The 10,622-nt window shown below is 35.6% G+C and overlaps 1 pseudogene; it reads right to left on the bottom strand.

Moving 5' to 3' along the window:
- Nucleotides 1-840: 840 nt before the first annotated feature.
- Nucleotides 841-4,168, bottom strand: LOC132168147 (UPF0481 protein At3g47200-like; annotated as a pseudogene).
- Nucleotides 4,169-10,622: the final 6,454 nt, after the last annotated feature.

Raw genomic sequence — 10,622 nt, 5'->3', positions numbered from 1 at the left:
TTTTACTTTTGCTTAGAAAAAAAAAACCACACATTAGCACAAAGCAATATGGAGAGGATGGTCCTGTTGTCTTAGCCACCCTCCAGCAAGACATGCCTTCAATGATTGAGGTACATGTGTGGGCTCCTAATTGCTAAGCCTAAAGTTGCTCCTCTTTTTGAGTTAGAAAATGAGATGCCACCAATAACGACAGCAACTCTCAGTCACCAAGTATTGCTCAATATTGCATCTTCCTACCAGACTCAGATGATTTATATAAAGTTACCCTCGAGGCATTATTGGATCTCTCTTTTTTATTCCAGTGTCGTTTTATTCACTTTCTACTCTCCCAGTGTTGTGTAGAAAAGGAAATGTGATTCGTCTCACATCGGCCAAAGAGCAGAGTGTGTTCTTATGCGTCATAAGCAATTATGTGGATGAGGTACGTTAGTGAATCCCGCTTCTATGCATCTCTCCTGTTTATTTCTGTCAGTGTCATTTCTCTCTTTTTGACTTTTAATTGTGTAGAAAAATAAATAATAATAAATTACCCTAATGGTACCTTTTCTAATTAGCTGTTGACCAATATGACAAAGTTTCCCAATAATTAGTTGCCTTCACTTTTTGGAGAAAGTAACACGCTCAAGGAAGACGACAAATAAAGCTGTTTTGTCTTATGAAAGATGAGAATCGATCTTACGTTATTATTTCCATGCCCGATGTAAAATTACAGACGATAAAACTTTCTTATTTATGAACAGTGAAAATACATGCACTCCATAGATGCAAGAACAAACGTTTGACCAATCTTCGAAAATTTGAAAAAAGTAGCAGAAACCAACTCAAAAAGCAAATCCAACTTCAATTACCAAAGCGAGAGAAGTTGTTGGGCATTTTCATGAAATACCTGAGGAAGATATTCCAGAAAGTTAATAATCGGAAGATAATCCCAACAATCGTTGCAGTGCCTCTCCAAATGTCTCAGAAATATGTTGTCGTCAAGGTCGCCATATTCCGATTCCAGAAGTTGTCGTAGTGCTCATTAAGCGTTTGGTAGCATGAATCTTCAGCTACAATATGAATGTCTCAAAAAGATATTCCAGAAAGTTCATGGTAGCATGAATCTTCAGCTACAATATGATGGCCAAGTTTGTTAACAAGTCTCGCCAGTGCCTCATCGCTGCCGAGCTGATTAACAGTAACTTTTTTCTCAACCAGCAAATTCACAGCTTTTTCAGTGTTGATAAGACAATCCAACAATAGAATGTAATTGCAGATGTATGCTTCTGTTGGATAATGACACTGCTCCAAGGCCATGATGTTTCGGAAAACACAATTGGTTTCGTGATCTACTACAAATTCAGGGAGATCCAAGAAAGGTTGCATGTGCTCCAAAAAGAATATGCATTTCAAGCATGGTAGGCAATTCAAGAGCCATGAGCAATTTAGGTAGGGACAGTGCTCCAAGCATTTACTTGTAAGAATATAAATTAAATAATTAAATAAATTATTATTATTATTTTTAAGTTAAAGTTTTGACATAAGTTATGATTTAACATGGTATTAAAGCTAAAAAGTTATGAGTTCAAACAACTTTGTCTATATTGGTTCACATCACACCAGAGAAGGAAGAGCCATCCACGTGAGTAAAGGGGTACTATTGCACCTTAACAATCTCCTTCAACATAAGGTTTTTACAAATTGAATTCATGACCCTAGCTTTGATTTCATTTGTTAGATCAAGTATTTAACTATCTCATTTGAAAATCAATTGATGTCTAGTGAAAGAAGCCAAAATCTTAATTTTAGGGTATTCAAAATTGCACTCGCAAAGCATGTTTCAACAGCCGTCCACGTGAACAAAGAGGCATTGTTATATCTTAACACATGTGTTAGGCCTCACTAATTAAGAGGGAGTAACATTACCCTTTTGGAATTGTATGTCAAGTAGGTGTCTTTTTTTAACTTCTTTGAACTTCACCCCAGCCTTGTCAAGCTTTGTGGCACTGCATAGTCGATCAATGGCCTTCCTATCTTTATCCTCCAGGTGTGATGGATAGAAAAAATATCTCAGCAAATCTGTGAAATGTTTAATTACTTTCCCATTTACGATCCTGGAATCTGGCTGCCGGTCATTTTTAGAAAAGTACTTGCGGCAAAGCTCAAGAAAGGGAGAATCCGTGTGCTCTTCTTTGGGTTTCTTCATTTGGTGGCCTTCTTTGCAACTGGAAGAGCCATGGCAGAAGGGATTATATAAATCCTCGAGAATAAAATAAGGAAGCTGATTCTCAAGAAGAAGCAAGTCATGCTGTATACCATCCCTCAGCCATGGTTTGCTTAATATATAATCTTCATTTTCTTTCCTTTCATCTTCTTTCTTTCCTTTTGTCTTCTTTCTTTTCCATTACTTTCTTTTCCTTTTCTTTCTTTTCCAAGAAGTCAGAAATCCTCAAGAAGAGCTCAATTATAAATATGCCATCCAATAGAATCATGTTTACAAACTCTTTACTGCTGAGTGTTGAGGTCTCTGCATAACAATGGCGGATTTCTATTTCTTATTTTTCAATGATGCTTGCAAGATCCTCCTGGCTCTTGCCGCTCTTCCCGGTCCTAAAACGGAACTCCCTCAAATATCTCACTTTCTGCATTTCCATTTCCCTGAATTCTTGCCTGCAGTAATTATGAAGAGGGCCAGTTGAGATTAACTTAGAAGTATAGGCTTCTTGGTTTACCTTGCGAAGTTTCTTTGGAACCCTGTAGATGCAGTACTACGGCCATGCGGGAGGCTCAAGAACAAATGGGATGTCAATCACCAACTCTTTGCATTTAGAACCCTTTAATTTTTCTGAACATGAGTTGCATCTTGGTAAGCCATCTTCTTTCTCCCTCAGGTACCTTTTTCTAGTGAAAGATTCAGCAATAAAAAGTCAAGACTCGTTAAAGTGTTAATTAAATAATTAAATTTATTATTTTTATTGATTAAATATATGAAATAAGTATTGTGAATGCAAAATAAGATATATACGAAATAAATTCTAATATATAAAATATTTTCTAAACATTCTGACACAAACAATTAACCATCACTATCCATAGAATAGAATCAAAATCTACAAAACTTTTTTTTTTTTTTTCTGACCACCAAGTAATTTCAATAGCACACACAATTCGCAACGGTTTCCAATTTTGATATATCCATGGTGAAGATCAAGCCTAGTGTTATAGTAGCTAGCCTGAGTCCTCTATTATTATTTTAAAATGTTATATATAACCTTGTGAGATTTGTGTCTCACATTAAAAAAAATATATATAGAATATGAGTGGTTAATATATTTCAATTGATCTAAGCCCATTAGCTTAAGCTTTTTGATCAAAAGTAATATCCTAATATGCATATTAATTTACTCTTTATTGGTGTTTCTCTCCGTTAAAAAAAAAAAAAAAACATAAAAATCATGCAATTAGTCTTCTAGTGCCGATTAAAGGTCATATTTTTCTCCTTTATTTTGGTATAAATCCACTACAATATAAAGAAGGCCACCATGAATATACCATATAAAGAGCTTTACTGAAAACTACTGTTTCCCATACATTGTGTAAAAGATTATTGAAAAATTAAGGTTCTATTTGTTTCGTCATAAAATGAGGAAAATGTTTTACATATTTTCGAGTGTTTGACATGACGTAAAATAATAACCAACGGAAAATATTTTTCCTTTAACCGAAAATTCTTCTTTAATTTTAGGAAAAACCGTAAACCATTTTTCGACTTTAAATATCTCATTATAGAATCGACAGACCATGCCAACACCCCCCCAAGACCCCGCAAGGACTTTACTGGAACCCGCTCGAGACTTGACTGGGACCCACCGAGACCCGCCAAGGACTTCATCGGGACTTGTCCAAGACCCGCTCGGGACCCCGCCTGCACCTGATCAGACATGCCCAGACACCCGAGTGACTAGACCTACCCGGGACTTGACCGGGACCAGCCTAGAACTTACACAGGACTTAACCGGGACTCGCCCGGGGCCTTGCCGGGACCTGATCGAGACCCGCCCAAGACCCAACCAGACTTTCCTGAGACCCCACCAAGAGCTAACCGGGACCCGCCGAGACTCACTCGGGACTCACCTGGGACCTCACCGGCACCTAATCCGGACCCACTCGGAACCCGACGGACCTGCATGAGACCGCTCCGAGACCTGATCAAGACCCGCTTGGGGCATGCTCGAGACCCACCCAGGACTCACCCGACACTTGACTGGGACTCACCTGGGACCTAATCGGGACCCGCTCGGGACTTGATCGGACCTGCTTGGGACCCGACCTGACCTACTTGGCACCCCTCCGAGACTTGACCAGGACCCGCTCGGGACATGCCAAATCCTTTTTTACCCACGCCAAATTCCTTCAACTTTTATGTTTGTTTAATCGGAAATGGACATTTTTGTCTCTTATGCTTAATTATCTTTTAACTTTTTACTTCTTCACCAAATTCTTTAAAATAACTCATAATATCATTACATGACAACACATGATCTGATAGGACTAACGTTAGTTTTCACACTAATTTTTCACAATTATTTTATGTTTGATAAAGTAAAGTGTTTTAAGTGATTTTTTTTTTTTTTTTTAATACATGACATGAAAAACTATTTAAAGTATGTTATGACAGTCGCTATAAAATAAGTATAATAAATAAGTACGAATAATAGGTTTAATCAATTAAATAGTTTATCACCCTCCACGGCCCCTCTCTATGTTTTGGTACTTTTTTTTTTAGGTAAAATATATGTCAAGCTCTGCAATGTATAGTAGAGGAATGCAAGAAGAAGAAAGAAGGAGCTAACTAGAGGTACAAGATGAAATCAAGAGAGATAGGTTGAGTGAAGATGAGAAACAAAGTTCTTATTCTCTGTATGATCAACCTTACTTACAATGAAGGATCAAACCTCTTTATATACTTGGCTACATAACGAAACTAATAACTAAACTAACTAATCTTCAACTGCACAAGAAACAGAAATAACCAAGTAAACTGAAAACGTTACAAAAGAGTAGTTAGTTCTATATATACATTTGTGCAGCCAACTCTCAACTGAGTTGTCTGATACCCCTCAAGATGGAAGATAAAGATCTTTGACAAACACCTTGGATAGCAAGTGAGTAAAGTCTTTAAAGCCAAGTCCCTTGATAAAAATTCCTGCCAACTGATGTTGGGAGGGAACATGTAATGTTTTGATAAGGCCGAGTTGAAACTTTTCTCTAATAAAATGACAATCAAATTCTATATGTTTAGTTCTCTCATGATAGACAAGGTTGGCTGCAATATGGAGAGCAGATTGACTATCACAAAATAGCAAGATAGCCTTTGGATGAGAAATATAAAAGTCTAGAGCAATGAAAATAACCGAATCAACTCACAACAAGTAGAAGCCATTGCTCTATATTCTGCTTCAGCATAAGACCGTGAAATTGTTTGTTGCTTCTTAGATTTCCAAGAAATCAGTGAATCACCAATGAATATACAACATCCAGTAACAGACCTTCGAATATCAACACACCCTGCCCAATCTGAATCTTAAAAAGCCTTCAACTGAAAATTTGATTTTGCAAAAAACAGAAGACCTTGAGCATGAGAATTTTTGTTGTGTACAGCCTTGTTTTCCTTTCTTGCATGACACTTGTTTGCTGTTTTCCTTTCCTGCATGACAGATTGTTTGACATTTCTTTCTTGCAAGGTCCGTATGATCTGATGATATTAAAGTGTTGATCAAATAATGATTAAATTTACATATTCTTATCGGCTTAAGTTAGAGAACATTGTTTGCCATCCTTGATTAAGGTATGATCTACGTGATCATCCACTTGATCGTTGGGTGATAGCTTAACAATATCAATGTGGATTCCTTTAGTGGCTCAAGCCCTACTAAAACCAATGTGATCTTCTATGATCAAGGTCTCATTTCTTACTACCAAGGGTTTTTTTTTTTCCAAGCAGCTCACCCGACCACTTGATCAATCTGGTTCCTACTTCAAAACTGCCCTTCTTTCTGACAAACCTTTTCTTGGCTTATGAGCCAAGAACCCATTGGATTGAGCTAAATATATTTTAGCCCATTTCCATTTTTTTTTCTTTTTATAATGTCACTTTTTGCCAATATATTGTTGTCGTTTGCACTTATTATGAGAAATAGACGGATTAGTCGGCCATTTTGTGTTGTTTCAACATCATTGCATGTGTTCCAACCAAATAGAATCATTGCATAAAAAAATTCGTTACACCAAAAGTTGTTATCTAAAAACAATTTTTTATTGTTCACAACTTTTAAGTAATTACACTATGCAGTCTCTGCATCAATGGAATTGAATTTAAATGAAGACATGAAAGTAGTGGCTAGCAACAGAAAAATTAGAACATTCCAAAACATAAATAATAACCAGGGCCAGGGGCTGTCTCTCAGAACCTTGCCTTGACGTTTCTCTTTATGTTGGCTGCCCAACCATGAATACTCACGTCACCGGCCACTAAACAGCAATATATAGACAAGCCATAAATCCTAAAAGTGAGACCATTTTTTCTTGTCGATAGTTTTCATATCCTCAAATATGTCAATGACCATTCTTAGAATATATTACGAGATGTCTCCAAGAGGTAGCTCAATCAGCTGGGATCACGCCTAATGAAGTGGAGGTCACTAGTTCGAAATCTCCTCCCCCCTTTTGTACGGACATGTAAAAAAAAAAAAAATTACGAGATTTGATTGTAATATGCTTTAATCAAATTTAATTGTGTTCAAATTTGATTTGATTTGATCTCACCTATTAATAAATATGGACATTTTATAAATAAATCAGATGACCAAATTAATAAATATTCTCTCCACCTCCCTATAAATATAGATCTTTTATATTGTAAATTATGCAACATGAGAAAATGATTTTTTTTTTTATTTAGATTTATTTAGGTTTTATTAATTATTGAGTGAGGCCATTAGTATTTTTAAGAGTTGTATTATTTTATAATTCAATAATGGGTTTGGCACAAAGTCGGTCAAATTAGGGTTGGATTTTTTGTCAGTGTCTATTTCAGTGAACTTTTGTACTCCCATGCATGGAGAGAGATTAAGATTAATGAAAAAAAAAAACATATGTTTTCTTTGAGGTGCGACTCTTCTCTTTTAGTGTTGAAACACTACTAAGGCTAATGAGACTCTAGTTCAACCCTTTCTTATCATTATTTAGTTGAGACTTTGAATTAACGTAAGTTTTATCTTTATTTGACCACATTGATCATGCATAAAACTTCCAAGGGTCAATAGGGCTATGAAGAATGGAAAAATGGTTCTAGAATCTCATCCTTAGCCCCTTAAATAGGGCAACCATTAACTCATATGTGGATAACAATTAATAACAGCATGGATAGCGGTTAATAATCACGTATGCGGTTACCTAAAAGTTATATTCGCGCACATAATGTAGATACGGATGCAGTTATATTTCCAATAACCCCATCTTCATCAGCATATACAACTCTAGTGAACATGGCCAATTTGGAAGCCTAATAACCATAGGTAAACAACTAAAGTAGTTAACTTTATTTATAGCCTAGCCAAAATAACACAATACAATGAAATTAGCTAAGAGGAGATGGATATGAGAACTAAAGAGAAAAAGGAATATGATTTATTGAATATCGAGACTCGTGGAGAAATGCTTAATGATAGGGTAGTGTTATTTGAGTACCAACCTTTGTTTTGTTCGCATCTAATAAATGTCAAATGAGAGTTGTACGTGTATGAGAATCTTTTAATGATACAATTAAGAACACTGCTTGTCCTCGAGGAAGACAGCACTGTTAGTAGTTAGCACCATTTCTTTCGTAGGAACATTCATTGTTTTGGACCATTCACGTACATTTGTTTCACTCCACAAAAAAATGTGAACCAAAGTGATAAGATTAAGATTAAGATTAAGATTAAACATCACATCATGTATTGCTACCTCTTTTTGGATCTATTCACTCATGGATGATTCCTTAATTATAAAGAGTTTTTTCAACACCAGCTTAAGCATCCTCATAAATGAGGCTCATCAATCTGAAGAACAAGGACTTCACCAATTGTTATGGCTATCTCGATTGAGATAAATTTGAACTCTTAAGAAATAATTCATATATGGGAGGTGAATTAGAAAGACAATATTAGAGATATCATGTTAAATTACTACTTATTTTAAAAAGTTAAGTTGATATCATGTTTAATTAATGATCTACGTGGCAACCGCGAAAGAATGATATTTGGATATGTCATAGGATATATAGTGCTAATACCAGAGCATAAAATACTAATTGTTGAAATAATGACTCCACAAATTCTAAAACAATGTGACAAACTTACAAATAAAAATATTGGGTAAAAGCTATTAGGACGAGAGCATATCACAAGCTACAACGGATTACAAATTAACTTGTGATACAATCCATTAGAGCTAAACTTCCATTTGGTTGTCTATCACAATTCACAAGTTATGGGACTTTCAAGATAGATTGCACACTCTTACACCAACCAAAGGATTTCAAGCATGGTAAGCAAGAGAGGACCCGTGAGAGATGATTGATCGCTTATACTTAGAATTATAACGTAAACACAAAAAACTTTAAAAAACACAAAAATTAAAAAAAATAAAATAAAAAAATAATCACTTTCATGTCACATTAGAATATTTTTTAAATAAAAAAATACTCTCCAAAACACATTAACAAATATTATAGCCTAAATTCCATTTAATTTTTTCATATCTTGTAAAAAGAAGAACCACCAATTCCTTTCAAGAGATCGATTAAACTGTGAGAGCTCCATTGCATAGGGCAAAAAACAAATAAAATCTAAGCATATGTAATAAAGTCCATCTTTCACATTTAATGGTCGATTCCCTAGTCGATCAAGGTTGCATGGTTCACATTAAAGGCCAACAAAGGGCCAGATTATCTTGATCTCTCCCAATCACATGTGAGTGATGTATGCATTTCTTACGCAATATTTGTAAGGCGTGATTTTCTTTTAATTTTTCTTTCTTTCTTTCTTACTTTTTTCTTTTTTCCTACATTTTGCTTTTATTTTTTTGTGTAATCTTACAAGACTAAATATTTATATTTATAAGCGAATTGAGGCAGATAAGAATGGTTATCAAATAAATTAGATTTGATTAGCATTAAAGTCTCATTATAATCGTCCCCAAGGGGTACCTCAATCGATTGTGGACCACGCCTAATGAAGCGAAGGTCACTAGTTCGAATCCCCCCTCCCCTTTCACTTGTGTTGACATGTCAAAAAAAAAGGCTCATTATAATCAAATCTCTGAATTTAATATACTCATATCCCCTAGGATAATTAAATATACTCTAACATCCTCTCAAACGGGAGGTAAAAGAAAATATTTTTTCCTTTTCCTTTTGTGTTGGAGATGACACCAGTTGGCAGTGGAGACCGGAGATGGTTTTTGGTTCACATTTTTGTGTGGAGTGAAACAAATGCATGTGAGTGGTCCAATGTACGTATAAGAGCACTCCTAGCATCGTCAACAAATTTTACTCACCAAAATAACCAAAAGTACATTTTTCTCTATTTTAACCACTTTTTTAAAGCACATTTAGCAACTTCACTTTTTTAACTATCAACTTTCATTATTCCATTTAAATATTCTTTTTCAAATACTTCCTTTTATATATATATATATATATATTTAGGCTTGATACGAACACAACACAAACCCAACTCATGGCCAACTTCTCTCCTACGTGTAAAAAAAATTTGAATTTTAAACCAAACAAATTGTTTTTTTTTTTTCCCAAATTTTTAGAATCTCAAAATCCTCTCTATCAATTTTTATTTATTTAAATGACACGTAGGAGAGAAGTTGGCCATAAGTTGGATTTATGTTGTGACCTTAACATTTTCCATCTTTTTTTCACTTTTTCAAAGAATATAGGAGGAGATATAAAAGTTATATTATTTTTTAGGAGTAATTACCTTTTTCCCCATTAACTACAACGCATTGTCAATTTGCCCCCTTGAACTGTTACAATTACTGTCCGACCCTATCAGACAATCATTTTCTTCCAAAACCCCACTTCTGTCAGTCAACCTCATTAAATTGGACGAAATATTCTCTTTTAGACATTAAATCTCATTAAAAGACAAAAATACCCCAAAATAAACAATTAAAACTAAAAATACAAATATAAAAATTAATTTTTTTAAAAAAATAGGGAGCCACACCCCCTTGGGGGAGGGGGTGGCACGCTACCACCCCCGGCCACCCTGGGGTGGCTTGCGTGCCATCCTTGAGGTGGGGTGGCCCGACGGCCACCCCTAGGCCATGGGGGTGGCTGCGCGCCACCCCCAGCGGTGGTTGGGTGCACGGCCATCCTTTAACCAGGTCAAGGTTGGCCCACGAGCCACTCGCACCCCTCATTTTTTTGTCAAGTTGGTCTCATTTATTACATGCAAACAAAACAAAGGTTGGTATATTGAAATATGCAAATACCCTAAGCATTTCTCCATGAGTGATAAGCTACTAGCAAGCCACCAAAGTTTCTGAAAAAGAAAAAGTAAAATTCATAGGATGGCCCAACACTA

This window comes from Corylus avellana, chromosome ca1, assembly GCF_901000735.1.
Source record: "Corylus avellana chromosome ca1, CavTom2PMs-1.0".
NCBI lineage: Eukaryota > Viridiplantae > Streptophyta > Magnoliopsida > Fagales > Betulaceae > Corylus > Corylus avellana.
This window is presented reverse-complemented; position numbering and strand designations above follow the sequence as displayed.